Source organism: Epinephelus lanceolatus, chromosome 10 (genome assembly GCF_041903045.1).
Source record: "Epinephelus lanceolatus isolate andai-2023 chromosome 10, ASM4190304v1, whole genome shotgun sequence".
Lineage (NCBI taxonomy): Eukaryota > Metazoa > Chordata > Actinopteri > Perciformes > Serranidae > Epinephelus > Epinephelus lanceolatus.
In genome coordinates this window covers 31281281-31302139 of record NC_135743.1, presented here as the reverse complement: position 1 = coordinate 31302139, position 20859 = coordinate 31281281, and positions in this window count along the sequence as shown.

Genomic DNA, 20859 nt, shown 5'->3' with positions numbered 1-20859 from the left:
GACCTAAGGACCCTGACACACCCAGCCAATGGTCAACTGTTAATCAATGTTGAGCCGTCAGTGAGCGTTCCGCACCATTGGCACTAGTCGGCCCTTGTTGACTGTTTTTTGGCCTATTCAGAATGTTGAATCAGTGTTGGGGTCAGCAGAGCCCTTTGGTGAATACAAAACGGGAAACAGAAGTGTGGAAAGCAAGCAAAAAATAAAAAAAAGTTAAGAGGGAGTGAAAATGAAACAAACTTGTTATATTAAGATTATCTTATTAGTCACTGAGCTTTTTAGCAGATATATTTCATAATTGTTTGTCTTATTGTTCACCAGCACACGTTAAATATCCTTTGTTCTTTCAATGTGCAAACTGGCTAACTAGCGTCTTGAATCTGTCCTGTCAGTCTTCTGATTTCTCTTTTCAAATGACGAATACAGACTGCTGTGGAGAAACATTTCCTCTCACATTCAAGTGCAATGTTTTGGCCGAGAAGTGAGATGACGCTGCAGTCTGCCTTCCTTCATGAAAAGTGAAAGACTAGTCTTATTGTGTAAAGTCTGACAGTGATTCTATACCTGAAGGTACAATCTCTTGTATTACTGCTTGCCTTTAGTTTTTCTGCCAAAATTATTGCAGAACCTTATGCTTCACCCTCCTCAGGGCTATTAATGTTTTCTTTAAACCCTCCTCTTGAAAAATGCAACAGTCTTCCCACAACATGTGAAAATAATAGCCTACATACAGTATAGTACCTCCATTTAAACCTTAGCAGAACTTCTGATGTGAGCAACCAATGTATACATTAATAAAATCTTGATACAGAGACAGTGAGTTGTCCTCTGCATATGGGAAACTCCACCTTTCTGACATAACTATCTATGCAGCCATTAAATACATTGGAAAAGGAAGGCTGACAAAAAACAACTGGGAAAAAATAAAAGACCCCCAGTCACCCTAGAAAGTCAAACTACTTATTTTGACATTTTGGCTTAGCTTTTATTGCATTTGTAAATTATCATATTACAAACCGTACCAAACATTGTTCAGTGTATCACTGAAGCACCCCTTGGTGGATGCGTACCACTGTTTCTGACATTGTGCAGGGTAGCCTGCTTCTGATATAATAATGTTGCTCCTGTATATTTCAACACTGCGTCAACATCACCCCAACAAAGGATGGATGAGTTTGGCCAGAAGCTAGCGGCACATTGTGTGCATTTACTTGACATATGATCACTCATTTATTTTACAAGGCTTTATTACTTTTCTGTTTTTATCATAGCAGGCCATGAAACACTGTCATCTAGTCACTGCTCAAACACACAAATACACACAGGCACATACAAAATAAAGCTGCAGTTTAATTTGAAAGGATTAGAGCCTTCAGGACTCTATTTCCCAGAAGGCCTGACTCAGAAGAACTACAGACTCCTGCACAGACTCAAATGACAAAACAGACAGGACAAGAGGAGAAACTAAGGGAAGCCAGATGGAGAGAAAGTAACGCCAGAACCACACAGACATAATGAATGGAGGATGCTTCAGTAAGACACAATGACAGAAGTGACAAGGATGTCTATTTACCTCCATTTAATTTTGGAAGTGTTTTTTCTTCAGTATTTGGCTTTGGCACAATAGAAATGGGTGCCATGGTTGCAATTATTATGTTGGTTTTACAAGAATATGATTATGTTTGGAAATTTGAGATTAAAGTGAAAACATCTCAAGAACATAAAGAACGGCTTCTGTTTACACTTCGTACAGACTGGATTTAAAGTGAATTGACCCCAGCAGTCAAATAGTGCAAACACACCATGGCAGTTGTGGAGTGATGGGATTTCGGGGTCCCAATAAGTTATGGAATGTGCTTCTGCCACTTGTCTCTGTATGGACCATAAACCAACCTTCTCCTCTACGGACAATGAGCCTCCTTGTGAGAGAGGAAAGATGTTCAGGGAGAATGAGACCAGCCTGCCAACAGAAATAAAGATGGAGGAGATGGAGCACTCTGCAAAAATGTGGGAGCTTTCGAATGAAAGAAAGAATAAGATCTCCGCTCCGCTGTGAGCCATCAATCAGTTCAGAAGCCTCTTTCTTTTTGCTAGAGGAACAAATGATAATATTTTGATCAGCATAAATTAGATGTTTCACAGTGCATTACAGAATGTTCTATTTCTTCCCTGTGACAAACATGTTCAATGTAGAGACATTTAATACACCTTATACTCCTAGATAAGCCTTCATTTGATCTGATCTTGCCTCAGAAAATCTATGACAACAACATAAGGGAGTGAAGTAGATTCTTGGCTCTACAATTTCTGTTTTGTTTCTTAGAGGAATTAAAACATAGATCATCTGACTTCTTAGGCATTTTATAAAAAGATCCGACTGATTCCCATTCAAGTAATCTCTTTTGTTGGACTGTTAAACTTATCTTATGTTGGACTGTTAAACATTAAATGCTGGAACATGGAGCAGGGACATTGAGTCAGCAGAAAAGTCTCTGGTGTTCAGTTCAGTTGTTGACAGTTATACTATGTAAAAACAGTCAGACACTTTTCAAAGAGTAAAAGTATCATGGCTAACCAAAAGAAAATAAAACAATCTTTAAATCAGTTTGGTTTGGTATTCTGGTAACTAATGAAAACAGCTGGCTTTAAAGTCATAGTTCAACATTTTAGGAATTACAGCTATTTCCTTTAGAAGGAATTATGTTGTGTAACTATCTATGTGCCCAAAACTTCTGCACCTGCAGTGGCGATCATAGACCCTGGGGGGCGCCAGGCAAAGAAGTCCATCAAGTCCTGTCTGCATTGAACGCCAGCGGACAACTGTGGTCACACGGACGTGCAACCAGTCCTATTCATAGAACAATTGAGGGTTGGCGTTCACTGACAAATAGTCTAAACTGTTCTTACATTGCACTTCTACATTTAACTTCATACTCACCGCAACCTCACTGTCACGTCACCAACACACACATACACACACACTCTCTCTTGCGCTCTCTCTCACTCTCTGGGCCCACATAGGGGTTTTTGGGGCAGAAGAGGTGCACTGTGTAGTGGCTTTATGGGAGGTTTTATAGTTGTCATTGGAATTTGTGCCAATATGAGTGGCCATCGGGGGCCCTTTTTTCCCATTCTTTAGGGGAGGTGAGGGCAAACATTTACCTGGTTCACCTCTCCTGATTGTGCCCCTCTACCTGGCAACTTCATGGTGACGACAAGACTCTCGGGAACTAGCCAGACTATCTGTTTCCTCTCATTAGCTACACTAATTCCTGGTGCTAGCTCAACATTTAATACACAACCATGAGAGTGGTATCACTATCTCTTCCACCTCTCTGCAAGAAAAAGATTATGTCGGAAAAAGTCAGACTATTCTTTTAACAACATCCATGGAAAACCAAGGTTGGTGGATAGCATAGACTATAAAAATAATAGATGGAGCTACCATGACGTCACTCAATGGTTTGTGGACTCACTTTTTGAAGCCTCGAGTTTGGCATTATGGCCGCTGTCATTGTGGTGTGTTGGAGCCAGGAGTGACCATATTTGGGTGAGAGGCTGATGCTGTGGAGGAGCGAGGGGTGGATCAGACTGAGAAGCAGAGGACACTATCTGTAGACAGCCTGACACTCAAAGCAATCCACCCTTAATTATACATAACTTTAAACCTTAATAAACTGTAAAAGAGGGAGTTATAAAAAAAAAGTTCATCCCCTCCCTGCACAGTTGTCATGAAGAGGAAAATTTGTTTGTTTTTGTACCAGGCTGTAAACATGTTTATTTTTGCTGTTAAGTTGGGCATTTTAACATAAGTTGTCTGCGGGGATTAACTGGCTTCTGGAGCCAGCCCCAAGTGGCCATGCAAAGAACTGCAGTTTGGGCACCTCTGTGTTAGCTTCATTTTTCAGCACCAAAGGGTAGCTGTAGCCCCCTGAGAATTTTCTTAAACACCAGGGTCTCTAACTGATGACACTGACATTTTCAACAACTTAAAAAAAGCACGAAATTCAGTAGTTTCACCGTTATTTTTTATGGAGGGAGTTATCACTGAGGTTTCACAGTAAAGGCTGCTAACAGTTTAACACAACAAGCTGAAAATGGAAAAAGTAGTGAAGGAAACTTTATAGTGGGATCCTTATGGGAACAAATTGGCTGTGTTGGGGGAGTTTTCTGTTAAATGTTGGAGAGTTAAATATACCGTTTAGTGGCAACTGCAGCTGTCTGGTCGTTAAGGAAACAAAGTGAGCAATGCATGACGAGGTTTTTTATCAGCACAAAATATAGTTGAGGCAGCATTTTTTTCTACAACAAAAACAGCACACGTGAGCAGCATGCCCAAACTGTCCAGTTAGGTCAGCCATCATTTCAAGGAAACCACCGATACTCGGTGAGGTCCTCAGTGAGGTCAGTATTATTTTTTTTGTGTTGTTTTGAAGCACACTTTGTCATGGCTCTTGTGTCTTGCCAGTGGCATACAACCACATGCAACACAATACGTGTACAGCATGTGTCAGGAAAAATGTTTTTGATGCCAGCAGCAGTTGTGTTGCTCTTGAGGATTTCTGTATTATAGCAGGATTTGCATGACTGTTGTTGTTATTCTTATTTACACAATTCTCTCATGCCTTTTGTTTCTTTTGTTGTGTAACCCTCCTCCACAGCACGAAAGTCATACAACGAAATTATGGGGTTCTGCTGGTGTTGCTCTCATATGACTGTGGGTCCGAGCAATGGGACCAGTGCCAAACCTACATCAGGCTGCTCCCTTTTTTATTAGTTCTTGTCACATCTAAAAGTGTCTCTCCTGATTGTATCAAACATTAGGTAATTGGTTGCCACCTTTATAGGTGAACAGACACACAGTACAGTGTCATGTTATGATTGCACATATTGGACAGGTAAAATGCTTATGCCAAGTTAAATTGAATTACAGTTTCTGCTGCAATGCATTACATGTGTTTGAAATAAAAACGGTTGCCACATTAAGGAAAATTCTTTGCTTTGACTGATTGAATGTGATGTTTGTTTCCACTCATTATTTTCCCTAAAGGTATACCTAACTGTAGTGCCAACGTAATGTAACTTTTACTCTGTACCTCTCCCTATGTGATGTTTAATGCCTTTGCTTTTTCAGCCTTATTTTGTAAATCCAAAGCCATATTGTTTTTTTTCTAGTTTTCACCAATTACCCTCCTACCCGTCAATCTACAAATCTCCCCGCTACATTTAACAGCGATGTCTAATAGCTTAAACTAACTGCAACAAACTATCCATTTCTCCCTTTGAGGTTGGTTTCAATCTTGAAATATGAAGTTGGAGCATATTTAGTGATGGAAACCACCAGAAGTGCTAAAAATACCTCTGCCAGTCTGGTAGCCACGAGGCTCCATCACACACTCATTACCACACGACCTGAGGTTGGGAGGAGAGAAGAGAGGAGGGGATGTGGTCAGGAGAGAGTGAGGCATAGAGTGTGTGTGTGTGTGTGTGTTGAAAGGGTTAGCAGCAAAAAGGAAGGGAGAGAGAAAGTAAGGGATGCGGTAAAGGAGGAAAAGAGAGAGTGGAGAGTGAAAGAAACGAAGAAGGAGAGAGGGATATGAGGTGTGTGTGTCTGTGTGTGTCTGTGTCTGCACAGAGTCAAGAATGGTTGTGGTCAGATACATTAGTATTATATGATATTTCCTATGGTCTTCTGGTATTTCTGAATGACGGCACATATTACAGCCTACTGGGCTATTATTGAAATCTTGCATCACATCATTTCTGAAGAATTTGCAGTTTGTTTGTCTGGACAAATCTCTTTTTCTATGATCCCCCTCTTCATCTCTCATCTCCTCTACCGTTTCTCCCCTTCTCTCTGTCCTCCACACATCCAGCCACCTTCCTCTTCTCCTCTCTTGTCTGATTTATTCCCCTGTTCCTCTCCATCCGTCCGTCCGTCTGTCTGGTGCTCTCTGTTCCAGCTGCCGAGTCCCTCCAGGACCATCAATCCTTCTCCTCAACCCATACCTGGCCCTCATTCAGCACACACACACACACACACACACACACACACGTGTACAATACAAAGCCATGTGCACGTATGCAGACACATGTGGTATGTATGCACGAACAAGCACTAAAAATATATGAACACACAGACACACACACACATCAGGAAGCCAGAGGGGCAATCTGATCCTTCAGTCAACCTTGGAGTGAATCACACAGATGGAACTTCCAGGTTCGGGTCAAAATCTGAAATCAAGACTAACAAGGTGATCTGTGGCTCAGCGGGCTGAGGCCGTGCGCTGGCAGTGACGTGGGTTTGAACCAGGCTCACAAACAGTCACTACACTGCCCTCTCCCACTGTACTGATAATAAGAGATTATAGAAATGCTGATGACAACATCTGGATTTGAACAGAAAAGAACTAAAGAGACATAGAACCTCCATGTTCACAAGGTTTATGTTTTATATTCAAAATATCCATGTGCTGGAGATTGGGAAGTGTTAAAGGAATACTTCACCCACAAAATGGCCTTTTATATATATCAATTACTCACCCAATATTACGCTGAATTTGTGAAGACAAGCACGTTTGCCATTTTTGGATTCTTCATTCACCGGAGGCATGCGAGAAGTTTTCTTCACAAATTCAATCCAATGAATATTTGATACATAAATGGTCTCTTTGTGGGTAAAGTATACCTTTAAGTGTGCTTGCTTGTTGGTTTTACAAACACACACACACACACACACACACACACACACACATTGTAACAACCACAGGAGGAATAAAATAAAATAAAATAAAATAAAATACGCAAGACTATGATATTTGATACTTTACTTTTTTTTGATACTACTATAATATAAATATAAAATTAGAGATTAGATTAAATTCCTGGCAAAACTGAATACATATTACACAATATATATACACACATTATTATTTACACAGTATACACTAGGGTCCTAAGTGTAGGGGCCCGCTAATTGCTGTGTCCTCAACCACAAAGTGGCCCACGGACCAAACCATGTTTTGCAATCACTTATATAATCAAATTCACATTTTTAGGTTTGTTATTGTTGGTGGTTCAGGGGTAGAACACTACACAGGTGGTCAAGGTCTGATTGTTGTCAACCTCCATCATACCAAAGCAGACTGCTCAGTGTGTTTGATGGAGGAGGGGGTGTGTGTCTAAATATGCTGGAGAGGAGGCCCCCATAACAAATATGATTTCCACTGTATTTGCCCATGAAAATCAGTTTCTTCAGTGAACATAGATGAGCTGCAACAGCTGTAGTGAGGAAACATCCCTTGGTGTGAATTTAAAGCCCGTTGCTGCTCCTGTGCACACAGCCACAGAGTAAGCACATCTCTCCACTATTAGCAAATTAAGGCAACATAAAAGGTTGCAAGGGTGGCATGGTGGTGTAGTGGCTGGCACTGTCGCCTCACAGCAAGAGGGTTCCTGGTTCAATCTCAGGAGGTAGCCCTTCTGTGCGGAGTTTGCATGTTCTCCCCGTGTCAGTGTGGGTTTTCTCTGGGTACTCCGGCTTCCTCCCACAGTCCAAAGACATGCAGGTTAATTGGCGACTCTAAATTGTCCGTAGGTGTGAGTGAGCGTGAATGGTTGTCTGTCTCTATGTGTTAGCCCTGCGATACTCTGGTGACCTGTCCAGCGTGTACCCTGCCTCTCGCCCAATGTCAGCTGGGATAGGCTCCAGCCCCCCCACGACCCTCAAGAGGAAAATGGATGGATGGATGGATGGATGGATAAAAGGTTGCAGCTTGTTGTGAATTTACACTTATGTGTTGGTTGCCGTAAATGCCTCTGCTTGAAGTGCAGAGAGCTACTGCCCTGAGCGCCAGACCTCCAGCTGTCTTGCACACGCTCAGTCATTAGTCCCTTTCCTCAGGAATATGAGTGTGAATTATTGTATTTGGACATTTAAACAGCCAATTAAGGGATTTGTCTGGGTAAACATTGTCACATGTTTTGGTCCATATACATGTCAAAGAGCGCAGAGCCGCCCAATGCAAACACATGACATCAGCATACACAGAGAGAGAGAAAGAAAAAGAAAGAAAGAGACGTACACAGAAACTGGTGTCGGGAGAGAGACTGAGAGATGAAGTGTGAGAAAAGCAGGCAGAGAGAAACAGAGGCAGAAACAATAAATAGGTAGAATGAAGTGAAAGAGACAGTAAGAAAAAACTGAACTGGAAAACAAAGGGAAAGTATATGGATATGTTTCTTGGGTGGCCAGCCGCTGGACGATGTGTTTAATACACTTAACAGTCCCTGATTTATGAAGTGGTAGATGTGATAGTGACGAGGGAGAGGGAAAGATGAGGAGTGAAACAAAGGAGAGAGGTCACATGCAGGACTGGGTGATGATGCGTGAAGGCGAGAAGAGAAGAGAGGGGAGGGTAAGATGAGTAAAGTCAAGGTGTTAATATGTGTTGTAGTAGATCCCAATATTGAAAGAGGAGAGGAGACAAAAAGGTAAAAATACAGGAGAGGTAAATAGGAGGCAGACAGAGAAAGGGAAGAAGTGTAGAGGAAAGGAAAGAGGACAGGAGCTGGGTATTGTGGAGAAGGACTTGACTTAGCAGCTGTTTAAACATCACAGTACTTCTTAACTGTGTGTATGTATGCGCTTCGTTATTAATAGCAGACAGCAGCAGTTTAAACATTAGAGAAACCAATCCTATTTCAAATGGAAAACAGCCTCACTTCTGTAATGCTGTCAAATATAGCCAAGCTCCTTTGTTGTCTAACATGTGATTTGTTTTTACAATATTTTACATTAAGTTTCTATATATCTTTTACTGTTTTAAACTGAAATACGTCTCAGAAATCAAACAAGAATTCTCCAGAAGAAGCCGAGCAGTACAAAGTGCTCTCTTTAGGATTATATCCTTAAAGAACTTTTCTTCCTGTGGTGGTTTCTTTTATGGAAAAGTACAGTAATACATTTTCCTTGATTTCATACACAGCTTGTAATTGCATGCAATATTTTAAGAATAAAGGAATAAAGGAAAATGCATAAGGATAAAAACATAGAGCATGGAGTAGTTTTGTGGAAACCACTTCGTCTGAGGAAAATGTATTTTTAAGGAAAATCTCAACTTACATGACTTCTGGATGTATGAAGGCCCGGAGAGGCCAAATAACTTTTTCACTAGCTCAAAGGCCCAATCTGTAACTTTGTAACTGATCATAATAATTCAAGATTAACATACATAGTTATAGTTTTAAAAGGACGGTTTCTATTTTATATGCCTCTCATTATACGTAAATAACACTATAAACCCATTTGATGAATATGTTTAAAAGATAGATAGATAGATAGATAGATAGATAGATTTAGAAATACTAATTTTCTTTCTTCTTTACTTCTAACAATCATAATGTTGCTTTTATTGGCATTATATCTGATGTCAAAATCAGCACCATTAACTACATTTTGCAGTGGCTTGCTGGTTGTTAGACTACATTAATTTCTGCATAGCAATTCAAGTAGTTAAATATTACTTTTCTGCCATGTTTGTGTCATTAACAACTGAAACTATAAACAATTTTGGACCATTTAATGAAAGGAATTGTTTTATTATTTTTCATTTTGTATTTCCCCATGTTTTCTCCATTGTCGTTGGCCCCCATTTGACCACAATTAGTCATAAGCACATTATTACATTACATATTCACTAACAAATATTCAGAGAAGTTGTCGCATGTTATTTTAGAAGTTCCCCAGGAAACTGAGTAACCCTGCTTGGTGCAATACCCCCACCTGGACTGCAGTTTCTGATGGCAGGTGCCTGACTGATGGACATTGTTCAAAAACCAAAGCTGACATGCACCCAAGGAACCCCAAGGCGTTCCCAGGCCAGCCAGGCGATGTAATCCCCCCAGCATGTCCTGGGGCGGGCCTGAGGTCTCCTCCCGGTTGGACATGCCCGAAACACCTCCCAAGGGAGGCGTCTGGGAGGCATCCTTACCAGATGCCCGAACCACCTCAACTGGCTCCTCTCGATGTGGAGGAGCAGCGGCTCTACTCCGAGTCCCTCCCAGATGTCCGAGCTCCTCACCCTATCTCTAAGGCTGAGCCCAGCCACCCTGCGGAGGAAACTCATTTCGGCCACTTGTACTTGCGATCTCGTTCTTTCGGTCACTACCCAGAGCTCGTGACCATAGGTGAGGGTTGGAACGTAGATCGACCGGTAAATCGAGAGCTTCGCTTTCTGGCTAAGCTCCCTTTTCACCACAACGGACCGGTTAAGCGCCCGCATCACTGCTGACGCCGCCCCAATCCGCCTGTCAATCTCCCGCTCCATCCTACCCTCACTCGTGAACAAGATCCCGAGATACTTAAACTCCTCCACCTGAGGCAGGACCTCCCCCTGACCTGGAGTGGGCAATCCACCCTTTTCCGGCTGAGGACCATGGCCTCAGACTTGGAGGTGCTGATTCTCATCCCAGCCGCTTCACACTCGGCTGCGAACCGTCCCAGCAAGAGCTGGAGGTCACTGTTCGATGGAGCTAGGAGAACCACGTCATCCGCAAAGAGCAGGGACGAGATCCTCCCGTCACCAAACCAGACACCCTCCACCACTCGGTTGGTGGCCCTCTGGATGGCCCTTAGCAGAGGGCCACCAACCCCATACTCCCGGAGCACCCCCCACAGGATGCCCCTGAGGACACGGTCGTAAGCCTTCTCCAAATCCACAAAACACATGTGGACTGGTTGGGCGAACTCCCATGCCCCCTCCAGCACCCTGGCGAGGGTAAAGAGCTGGTCCACGGTTCCGCGTCCGGGACGAAAACCACATTGCTCCTCCTCAATCCGAGGTTCAACTATCGACCGGACCCTCTTCTCCAGCACCCTGGCATAGACTTTACCAGGTAGGCTGAGGAGTGTGATCCCCCTGTAGTTGGAACACACCCTCTGGTCCCCTTTCCTGAAGATGGGGACCACCACCCCGGTCTGCCACTCCAGAGGCACTGCCCCCAATGTCCACGCAATGTTGCAGAGGCGTGTCAGCCAGGACAGCCCTACAACATCCAGAGCCTTGAGGTATCCAGGGCGAACCTCGTCCACCCCCGGGGCTCCGCTGCCGCGCAGTTCCTTCACTACCTCGGTGACTTCTGCCCCAGAAATTGGACGACCCGCCCCCGAGACCCCCGGCTCTGTTTCCTCACTGGAGTACGTGTTGGTGGGATTGAGGAGCTCCTCAAAGTATTCCTTTCACCACCCGACAATGTCCCCAGTTGACGTCAGCAGCTCCCCGCCCCCACCGTAAACAATGTGAGCAAGTTGCCGCCTTCCCCCCCGAGGCGCCAGAACCTCTTTGGAGCCGATCGATAGTCTTTCTCCATGGCCTCACCGAACTCCTCCCACACCCGAGTTTTTGCCTCTGTGACTGCCGCTGCTGCGCTCCGCTTGGCCCGCCGGTACCCGTCAGCTGCTTCTGGAGACCCACAGACCAACCATGCCCTGTAGGCCTCCTTCTTCAGCCTGATGGCTCCCCTCACCTCTGGTGTCCACCAGCGGGTTCGGGGGTTACCGCCGTGACTGGCCCCAGCGGCCTTGCGGCCACAGCTCGCAACAGCTGCCTCGACAATGGCAGAGCGGTGGGAGTGGGAGTTGAAGATCATCTTGACAGGTTCTTCCGCCAGGCGTTCCCAGCAGACCCTCACTGCTCGTTTGGACCTGCCAGGTCTGCACGGCGTCCTCCCCTGCCACCTGATCCAACTCACCACCAGGTGGTGATCAGTTGACAGCTCTGCTCCTCTCTTCACCCGAGTGTCCAGAACATATGGTCGCAGGTCAAATGATACGACTACAAAGTCAATCATTGACCTGCGACCTAGGCTGTCCTGGTGCCACATGCACCGATGGACATCCTTATGCTCGAACATGGTGTTAGTTATGGCCAAACTGCGACCCGCACAGAAGTCCAATAACTGCACACCACTCGGGTTCAGATCGGGCAGGCTGTTCCTCCCAATCACGCCCCTCCAGGTCCTGCTGTCATTGCCCACGTGAGCGTTGAAGTCCCCCAGCAGAACAATGGAGTCCCCAGTCGGGGCACTGTCCAGCACCTGTCCCAGGGACTCCAAAAAGGGCGGGTACTCTGAACTGCTGTTCGGCGCATAAGCGCAGACAACAGTCAGGACCCGTTCCACGACCCAAAGGCACAGAGACGCAACCCTTTCGTCCACTGGGGTGAACCCCAACGTACAGGCAGAGAGTCTGGGGGCTATCAGAAAGCCCACCCCGGCCCTCCGCCTCTCACCCGGAGCAACTCCAGCAAAGGAGAGAGTCCAACCCCTCTCTTTGCTGCCATGTGACTTTTTCATTTTGTTTTAGTAGTTTGAACTACTTTTTCTAAGTAACTTTCGTTAACCACAGTATATTTTTCCCTTCAGTAGTTTTGCAGCACCCCATATTGCTGTAGTTAACCTTCTTCCACTGTGTAACTGGTAGCTTATAAAGCTGCTTTTAAAGTAGCTTCCCCAACATTTGGTCCCTGTACCAAAACATTTAGCAATGATTTGAGCCGTTAAGTTGTAATCACCGTTTTGAAGGTCTGTGGTGATGAGCAGATGTGACTCTCAGATAGTTTTTACAGCTGTTTGAAAACAGTAATTAATTAATTTGCCTTTCCATCTGTTTATGTCTTATGTTAGTTTTGGTCGACTCTATTATGACAAAAGCATGTCTGCTGAGTCAATTCCACTCACTGTAGATTTGTAAGCTACTGGTTACTTTCAGTCTAAAATTAGCTGTTATACAGAAACAGACATTATTTATTCTGGTAAGAGTTTGCTCATCTCTCTCTGCCCCTCCTCTACCTCACTCTCTGTTCCTCCAAAAAATTTGCTCATCTCTCGAGAGACCCACCTGATGTTTTTGACAGAAGGTGAGCAGAAGTGAAGAGACACGTTGTACTTTCAAGAATGTCATCCCAGCCCTGCCATACCACGTCCTACACACACAAACTCATCACAGTTCTCTCTCTCTCCCTCACAAAAACACACACATGCGCACACACACACACACACACACACACACACACACACACGCTTGTGAGGACATTCCACTGTCTTGCTTCATCCCTGAAAACGTTAACCCTGACACTTGCCCAAACCACTATATGACTGAACTTTTGCTCTTGTGCTGAATTCAAACCGCAACAAGTGGTTGAACATACTTACAAACACACTCACGCAGAAACACAATACGTAGAATTTATGTAGCCTACGCACATCACCTCCCCTACTGGAAAACTAGTTAGATGCTGAACATGCACTCAAATGGACACCATGCTCGATAAATAACCATCTTGTATGCCACAGTCATATATTGTTGTCTGCAAGGAGCTGATAGTGCTGAACTTATCTGAATACTGGGGCGACCTCCAGCTCACCTTGTAGAGTGTGCAACTCATATAGGCTGAGTCTTTTGCAGTGGCGTGGGTTTAATTCTGACTTGCAGCCCTTTGCTCCCACCTTTCCAGTCAGCCTTCAGCTGTACTATCATTAAAGGCAAAAATGCTTATATTATAACCTTAAAACAAAGGTTATCTGAATATCAAATGACAGAAAGAAAATAAGACTGAAAGAGAAACTGTAAATGAGACACATCAGGAGAAAGAGACAAGCGGAAACTGAGAAAACTAAGGTCAACTGAAGAAAAGCAACAGTAAAGAGAGATAAATGTAAAGATGACAAAGGAAAAAGATCAGAGAATCAAAGATGAAGCACTGCTTGTATCATGCTTAGTCTTGATGTGGTCAGCTGCTGCAATAAATTAACATTTCAGTTCACTCTTACTCAGTTAAAAGACTGATTTAGTATTGCAGTGCTACTGTTGGACTCTCTATGGACTCTTTTTTAAAAATTATCAAAATCGATGCAGCAGACCCAGACATATCGTCCTTTTTTATCACACAAATTCTACTATCTTGTAGAAACTTGGTCCCTACATTACTCAAAATGCAGTCCAACCATCAACAAATCAGTTTGAGATTTGGAGAATTTTACCCCCTTCATGTACAAAAATAGATATGCTATGCACTGCCCACATACTGTATGTGTCATTTATGTTGGCATAGATACAGCCACAAGATGGCACTAAAGAGCAAAGTCAAAAGTTTCTGACAACAGCAAACATGGCGATGGGGTCTTAACAATGTACCTTTTTAGGGATTTGTTCCATTAAGCCACTTTTAAAATGTCTTCATGGTGTCCCACGGTCTTGTATAAACTAGCAACACAACTTGTATAAACTTGTAGCAACACTGCCTCCACAATCTCTGGTGGCACTGCTCCATTTTGTCTGTATCCGTAACCTTTCAGAAAACGTGCACAAAGTCAGATGAAATGATCACAGAGTACAAACAGAAGGCTTCGTCTGTGCTTGTATACATGTCTGCCATTAAGTATTATGATAGTAGCAGCTAATGAAGCCTGTAGCCTTAAGCAGAGATGATGAACAGGCCACAGAGGTCTGGTAAGCTCACTTCTCTCCACACTGACGCCGACACAAGTGACATCACTTGAGGAAATTTATCAAATTTCTAGCCACAAAAAGCTATTTTTTTTCACATATGCAGTAACACTCATACGACCTGTGAACAGATTTTGATGTGTAAAATTGGTAGAGCCTCTCTTTATCAGTCAGCTCAGATCACGTTTTTTCACATCACATTCCTACATAACAAATTCAAAATGAAATCAAAACAAGCAAAATATAATACTGGCAGCAAAAGTGGAAATATTTCATCACGTGTTTTTTAAATTATTAATAAATAGTAATATCTTGCGGCTCAAACATTCATATTGTGGTTTTGACAGTGGAGATTGGACGTGCTGCTTGTTTCTTCCATTCTATGCCTGTATCTAACCAATTACTGTCATGCAGCTGGACTTATTTCCTCTGCAGATTAAACATTCTTTACCCACTGTATGACTGATAAATTGAAGAGTATTTGATCAGACTGCCAGGATGTCAAATACCACTGTGGCAGCTCAGTGGAATTTGAGAGTGGTTTATTGCACAATACCTTGTTTGCTTCCACAGTTAAACCCAGCCAGAGTAAGGAAAGGTTAAAAACTGGCACAGTCCCACACACCGCTGAGGCTGATTGTAGAGTTATTACAGGCAGTCTATCTCTCAGATAGACAACGCTGTAAGAAGGGCTTCATAGAGTCGGTTGAGAGCCAACAGTGTTTGTAGGAAGCTGCCAAATCCAGGTTGAGGATTTCAGATCAGATTAACAGACATCCTACTGCAGCCTCCAAGGGAAACAAAACTCTGCTGTGATGAGGTGACACTTCCAGTCCCTCAGTGCCAGGCCAAAGAAAACACAGCAGAATGGGAGAGGTTGGAGAGGAAGTGGAGGAGAGATATACAGTACTGAGAGACAGGTAGGTTGGAAGGAAGGAAGCTAGGAATGAGTGAACAGATTGATCGATCTGTCGCTCAGATCACTGTGGAATTAAGACAGTCCTCCACACTGAGCATCTCAGAGTCATTAGTATTATATCATTTACAAAATATTTTAAGATTTAGACATGACTTTTTTTTATCACTATCATTATCATATTTCTATTTTAAATGTTTCCTATTTATAGATGACTTTCCAAGAGATGCTTTACATGACAAATCAAATTAAGGGCGAAAAAAAACTAAGAAACTGCACATGTGTAAGGTATCTGGATATAAAACATAAAAGCAATAGTAAAAGCATTTTGAATAAAAGTGTGTGAACGTTTTGTTGTAATTCTTGCAGGTTTTCCAAGCTCAGTTTGAGCCTCACAGCTGAAGTTACAGCTGTAACAGTTTAGCTGACAGCTTTTGTTTTTCAATCTAAATCCAGCTTCCCTGTTGGAATCAAGGTTTTAGGTACTGAGAAATATAATCAAAATGGAGTTGTGTTGTAGGAAAATGCCAGGATTTTCTGGATTGCCAGAAATTATATGAGAAAAAATGTACAATGCTGCCATCAGCGCAAGCCCAGGTAGCCATCACACTGTTCACACACAGCTGGTTTGAGGCCCTGCAGTTTCTTCTTCCTTCTCTGCAACAAGCCTCACATTTTTCAGGTGCCCCAGGTTGTTGTTGATGCTGCAGTGAATCGGGAGGACATTGACAACAGCTGAGGGAGAAGAGGAGAAGTTTCCTTCAACACAACCAAACCAGGCTGAACGTGATGGTCACCATTGCTCACTTTACTGTCATCCATATTTTGGACCTTGTTAACCCTGACCTTGTTAGGATTTAGTGGCAGCTAGCGTAAGGTTGAGAACTACAACCATCGAAAACTTCATATGCAAAGCAAGTAGGGGAACTATGGTGGCAAATGCCGAAACATGACTGGCCCTATCTAGAGTCAGTGTTGGTTTGTCCGTTCAGGGCTACTGTAGAAACAACATGGTGGACTCTGTGGAAGAGGACCCCCTCTGTATGTAGGCTTAGATATAAACAGCTCAATCTAAGGTAATGAACCACAATGATTCTTTATTTTCTAAATTAATGAAAACACAGTTATGAATATAGTGTTCCATTCTTGCCAATATATCCCCCTAAATCCTACACACTGGACCTTTAATGTAAACAGGGCGGGGATCATTTCAGTTAAGCTGGAGCAGTAATTATAAAAAGTCTTGTTCCAGTAAAACTGCTGAGTGAGAATACTTTGTATCGACATGTTTGATTCGCTCTACACCATCTGTTAGCATTAGCTTATCCTGCTCTATTAAACCAACTGTTAACTGTAAGACAACACCAGAGAACTAACACTAATTAGCCTAGGCATTAGCACTTACCGAGAATTCAGCCAAGAGGATACCTCAAAGTTTTTCCTTTTTGGTATCGATGGTGAGTCTTACTCTTAAAACTTGATGCTTCTTTGCGCCTCTTTATGAAAATTATGGCAGTGCTTTGCATTTAGTATTGGCAGCTGTGTGCTGCCCTCTGCTGGATATCTCTGACGCTGAATACACCTCCCATCTTTGTTTTCTGTTCTGTGATTTGATTTGAATGTGGCATAGAAAATTCCTGTCACAATGAAAAACTATTCACTCAGTTTCATTTACACATAACAATGTGTATTGTAGGCTGTATCACTTTATTTCACTGTTGGATATGCTTTCATTTCAGCATTAAAGGTGAAAATAGACACGTTTTTTGCTTTAACTTATCATTTTTAAGTAAGTGTTGATTGCACGCTGTAATGGCTATAGAATAATGACATCAACGGCGTTTAGATTGGTCCTCTATAAGTCTCGCTTTCACTATGCAAAATTGAAGGCTTCATTTACAGCACAAAAGAAGTGCGTCATCCATTGTGCAACCAATCAGTCGCTATACCTTGTTACGAAATAATATCAGTGTACGTTCTTTGCAGCTACTATGCCCAGTAGATGAAATGGCAGACGGTGGAGCAACTGAAATAACTGTGGAAAACAAAAACTAATGTGTCCTGTTGTTGATTGTTGCCAGGCTCCGAGGACGACTCTTTGCGTCAGTGCCACCAACAATAACACAACTTGGAAATGCTAGGGTCTGAAAAGCTGTCTGTTTCCACTTTAAAATTTTGTGTACACTGGAGGTAAAACATCGTCCTCAAGAGTATCTTGAAGTTTACTGTTCAGAGGAGAGAATCATTCATGTTCCCCTTTAGATTTATTCAGTCAGACAAAGGATTCAAGCCAGGACGTTTACCTTTAAGCGGTGTCTGTCATTGTTTGGCTACCGTTGCTTTCTGCCATTTTCGAGCTCTGCCAGAAAGTTTGGAAAAATTTTGTAAATGCTGCAGCCCCAGGCGCACGCCATGTATAAGTGGTGTCAAAGGTTTAAATCTGACTAAAGATGGCTTTGCTGTATTTCATCCCCTGTCCTTCCCATCTTTCCTTTTATTTTCCACTGTATACTTTCTTAAAAGGCAGATACGCCATAAAAAATAATTGTTATAATGAATGTTTTAACTTTGGCTAAAACCTGGCCCTCTAGGCTCTCTATCCAGACTTTGTGGTTTACTGATGCTAAGCAGCTCTTGGCATGAGCGTAACTCTGCGATTAGTGCCCCTTTAAACACTTATAATTCACAGCCTATGAAAATATTATCAGAGAGGGCCAGCTCTCTGCCTGAGGGGGTCAGGAGGTTGTTTTAATGGTACCATGGGCTCAGTGTGTTGAACTGTTCAAGCTCACAGCATTAGGGTTGTCTTAAATCACTTTCTGTGGGTTGAGAATGTGAAGAATAACTATACGAGATATAATCATATGTGTATGGAGTAATGTAAACGCGAAAATTAGGCATAATGCTCTGGCTATTAAACCCATGACATAACTGGAACATGTGGAAATTATTTCAAAAGTTTGAATTATAATGACAAATGGTTTGTTTTTCCAATGTTGTGTATGAGGGAAGCTTGAATTCTCATCTGCACACCCCCACACACCTCTGCTCAGACCTAAATTTCCTGTTAAGTAGTGGTAGGAGGTGTATATGACAGATTTGTCATTTGGCTAGTGGCTCATTTCAGCTGACGGTTTACATAAGGAAGTTTAAATATCAATAAATACTTTGTTCTGCCTCACAGGTGCTTTCTGTTTCCAAGACATAATCTATAGTGTGTGGAGGAAAGAAATGCCAAAAATAAAAAGAAATGTTTTGACTTTGTGAATGACAACCAAAACCAGAGAATGCACTAAAGATATGGTTTTCCACATATCATGGTTGGATTATTGAATGGGCCTATGGGCACGGGTCCAGGGGCCCAAAGTGTCAGAGGGCTCCCCTAGCCTGCGAAATGTCACTCAAATTAACATGTACCGACCTGGAAGAGACTCTAAATGAACACAAAGAGATGCAAAGAGACAGAAAATGACTGTAAAGAGACATGAAACAACCACAATGAGAGGCAAAATTACAAAGAGATGTATAACAACAACAATAAGAGACAAAACTACCACAAAGTCTTTGTCTTCCTATGTAGGAGAGTTGGTGGGGCCTTTTGCCTGTCTGTGCCCAGAGGCCTATTGTTTAATAATCCGCCTATGTCCTACATCATTTCATAACAGATTAATGAATTATATACGGTTGTTTTTATTTCTTATATTTTAATTTCCTGGCAATTTCCTAGAGTTGTGAGGAAATGACCCACTGGAGCAATGCACAGACTGATTGAAATGGCATGTTTTAAGTTTTAAAAATAAGTGTATAGTTGTGAAAGTTACAATTTTGTTATCTGTCTCCATTTTTTTCGACCCCCTGTCAAACAAGTTAAATGACTCACTCTTAATAACACAAACAACACGCACATGACATGGTCTATGCATGAGAATCATCTGTAACCTTCTGAACTTCTGCCTTACATCGAAACTGATTATTTACAGTTGCTTTAAACTCTTATATGAAAGAGATATGGCGGTTAATAAATGGATCACATTGACACATTCATAGTATTGTGCATTCATTATACCCTGCTTTATTATTTATTCACTCTAACAATCGTTCTTAGATAGCAGAGACATTTGAATAAGCATGAAACACTGGCCCTCAAGAGATGCGCCGGCATACTACTGTGTTACTGTAAGGGCAAGGTCGCCCCCTGTTGCACAATAAATAAATTGCATGGGGATTCATCCTGCCCAGCCATGCCACAGTGCCAGTGATTATGTTCATTTGAAATTAGGTTTAGGGACCAGGCAGAAATTGGAATATTACAGAAAAACAGATAATTCGACCATGGACCCTGAAGTGTCTTCAAATCCACACCGTCACCCTGTTATCACAGTTACTGCCTGTCCAGTATGGTATGCAATAAAGATTTATTTTGAGTTTCAACTTCCCGTAAAGTGGCTTCACTTTCATCAAGGAAATGGTTACTAAGCATGTCTTTGGTTTGACAGCAAACAGTTATTCAGAGGCTGAAGGTAATGATTATTTCAGCCTATAATATCACCCTGGACAACCACAGGACATTTCCACATCTGTATCTCCAGATATCCAAAGCATTTACATTACAGCACTCACTAACTCTTCCTGACCTAATGCCTTCCCTGCACTGTTTTGTTGCATCTATGGCCCTTTCACCTCCCTCACTTTGTACAGAGCTGTTTCGTATTACAACAGGGCCTCTTCATAGTGGTGAGACCCAGCGCGAGGTCAGGTCAGACCAAACATAATGATAGGTTAACGTTTACTGCCCCAACTGCTTTTGCAACAACATGCTGTCTTTTCCAGTAATGTTCACGGATAAAATATAGTGTTTCCACTGCAGTGAGCACCACAAACATATGAGCTGAGCTCCTCTGTGAAGACAAACAGACGTCCTCCAGAAAACCATCCCGAAACATCCTCTATTATGCATGTACTTGTCCAAACTATACTGAGAGTCAACAGAGATAGTTGTGGCAAAGAGTCTTGTTAGGAACTGCCTTAAGTCAGCCCTGCACAACATTGCAGCAGTTCTTTATTTATTTCATCTAACATAACAGAAATTCTTCACGCCAGTCTTGCTGTGTAGGACGGTGGTTTGTCCAGGAGGTGGCGCCACAGTTTAACTTGTGGTCCCGAGTGAGCCCTGTGATGGTGCTGAGATATAAAAATGTTTAGAATTACAAAAAAATAAATAAATTATTACATATTTTAATTTTACTTTATTATGTGTCATAAACAAGGAAACAGAGCAAGGAAAATGAAAAGACGAAAGCAAAAAACATTGATTCAATCAAACATTGATGAGGCATTTAAATGAAACATTATCTGATTCATAGCTCAAACTAAACTTCTCTTTACATTTAGACCACTGTGAGCAGGGCCAGTTTGCTTAATATATAGGTTACAG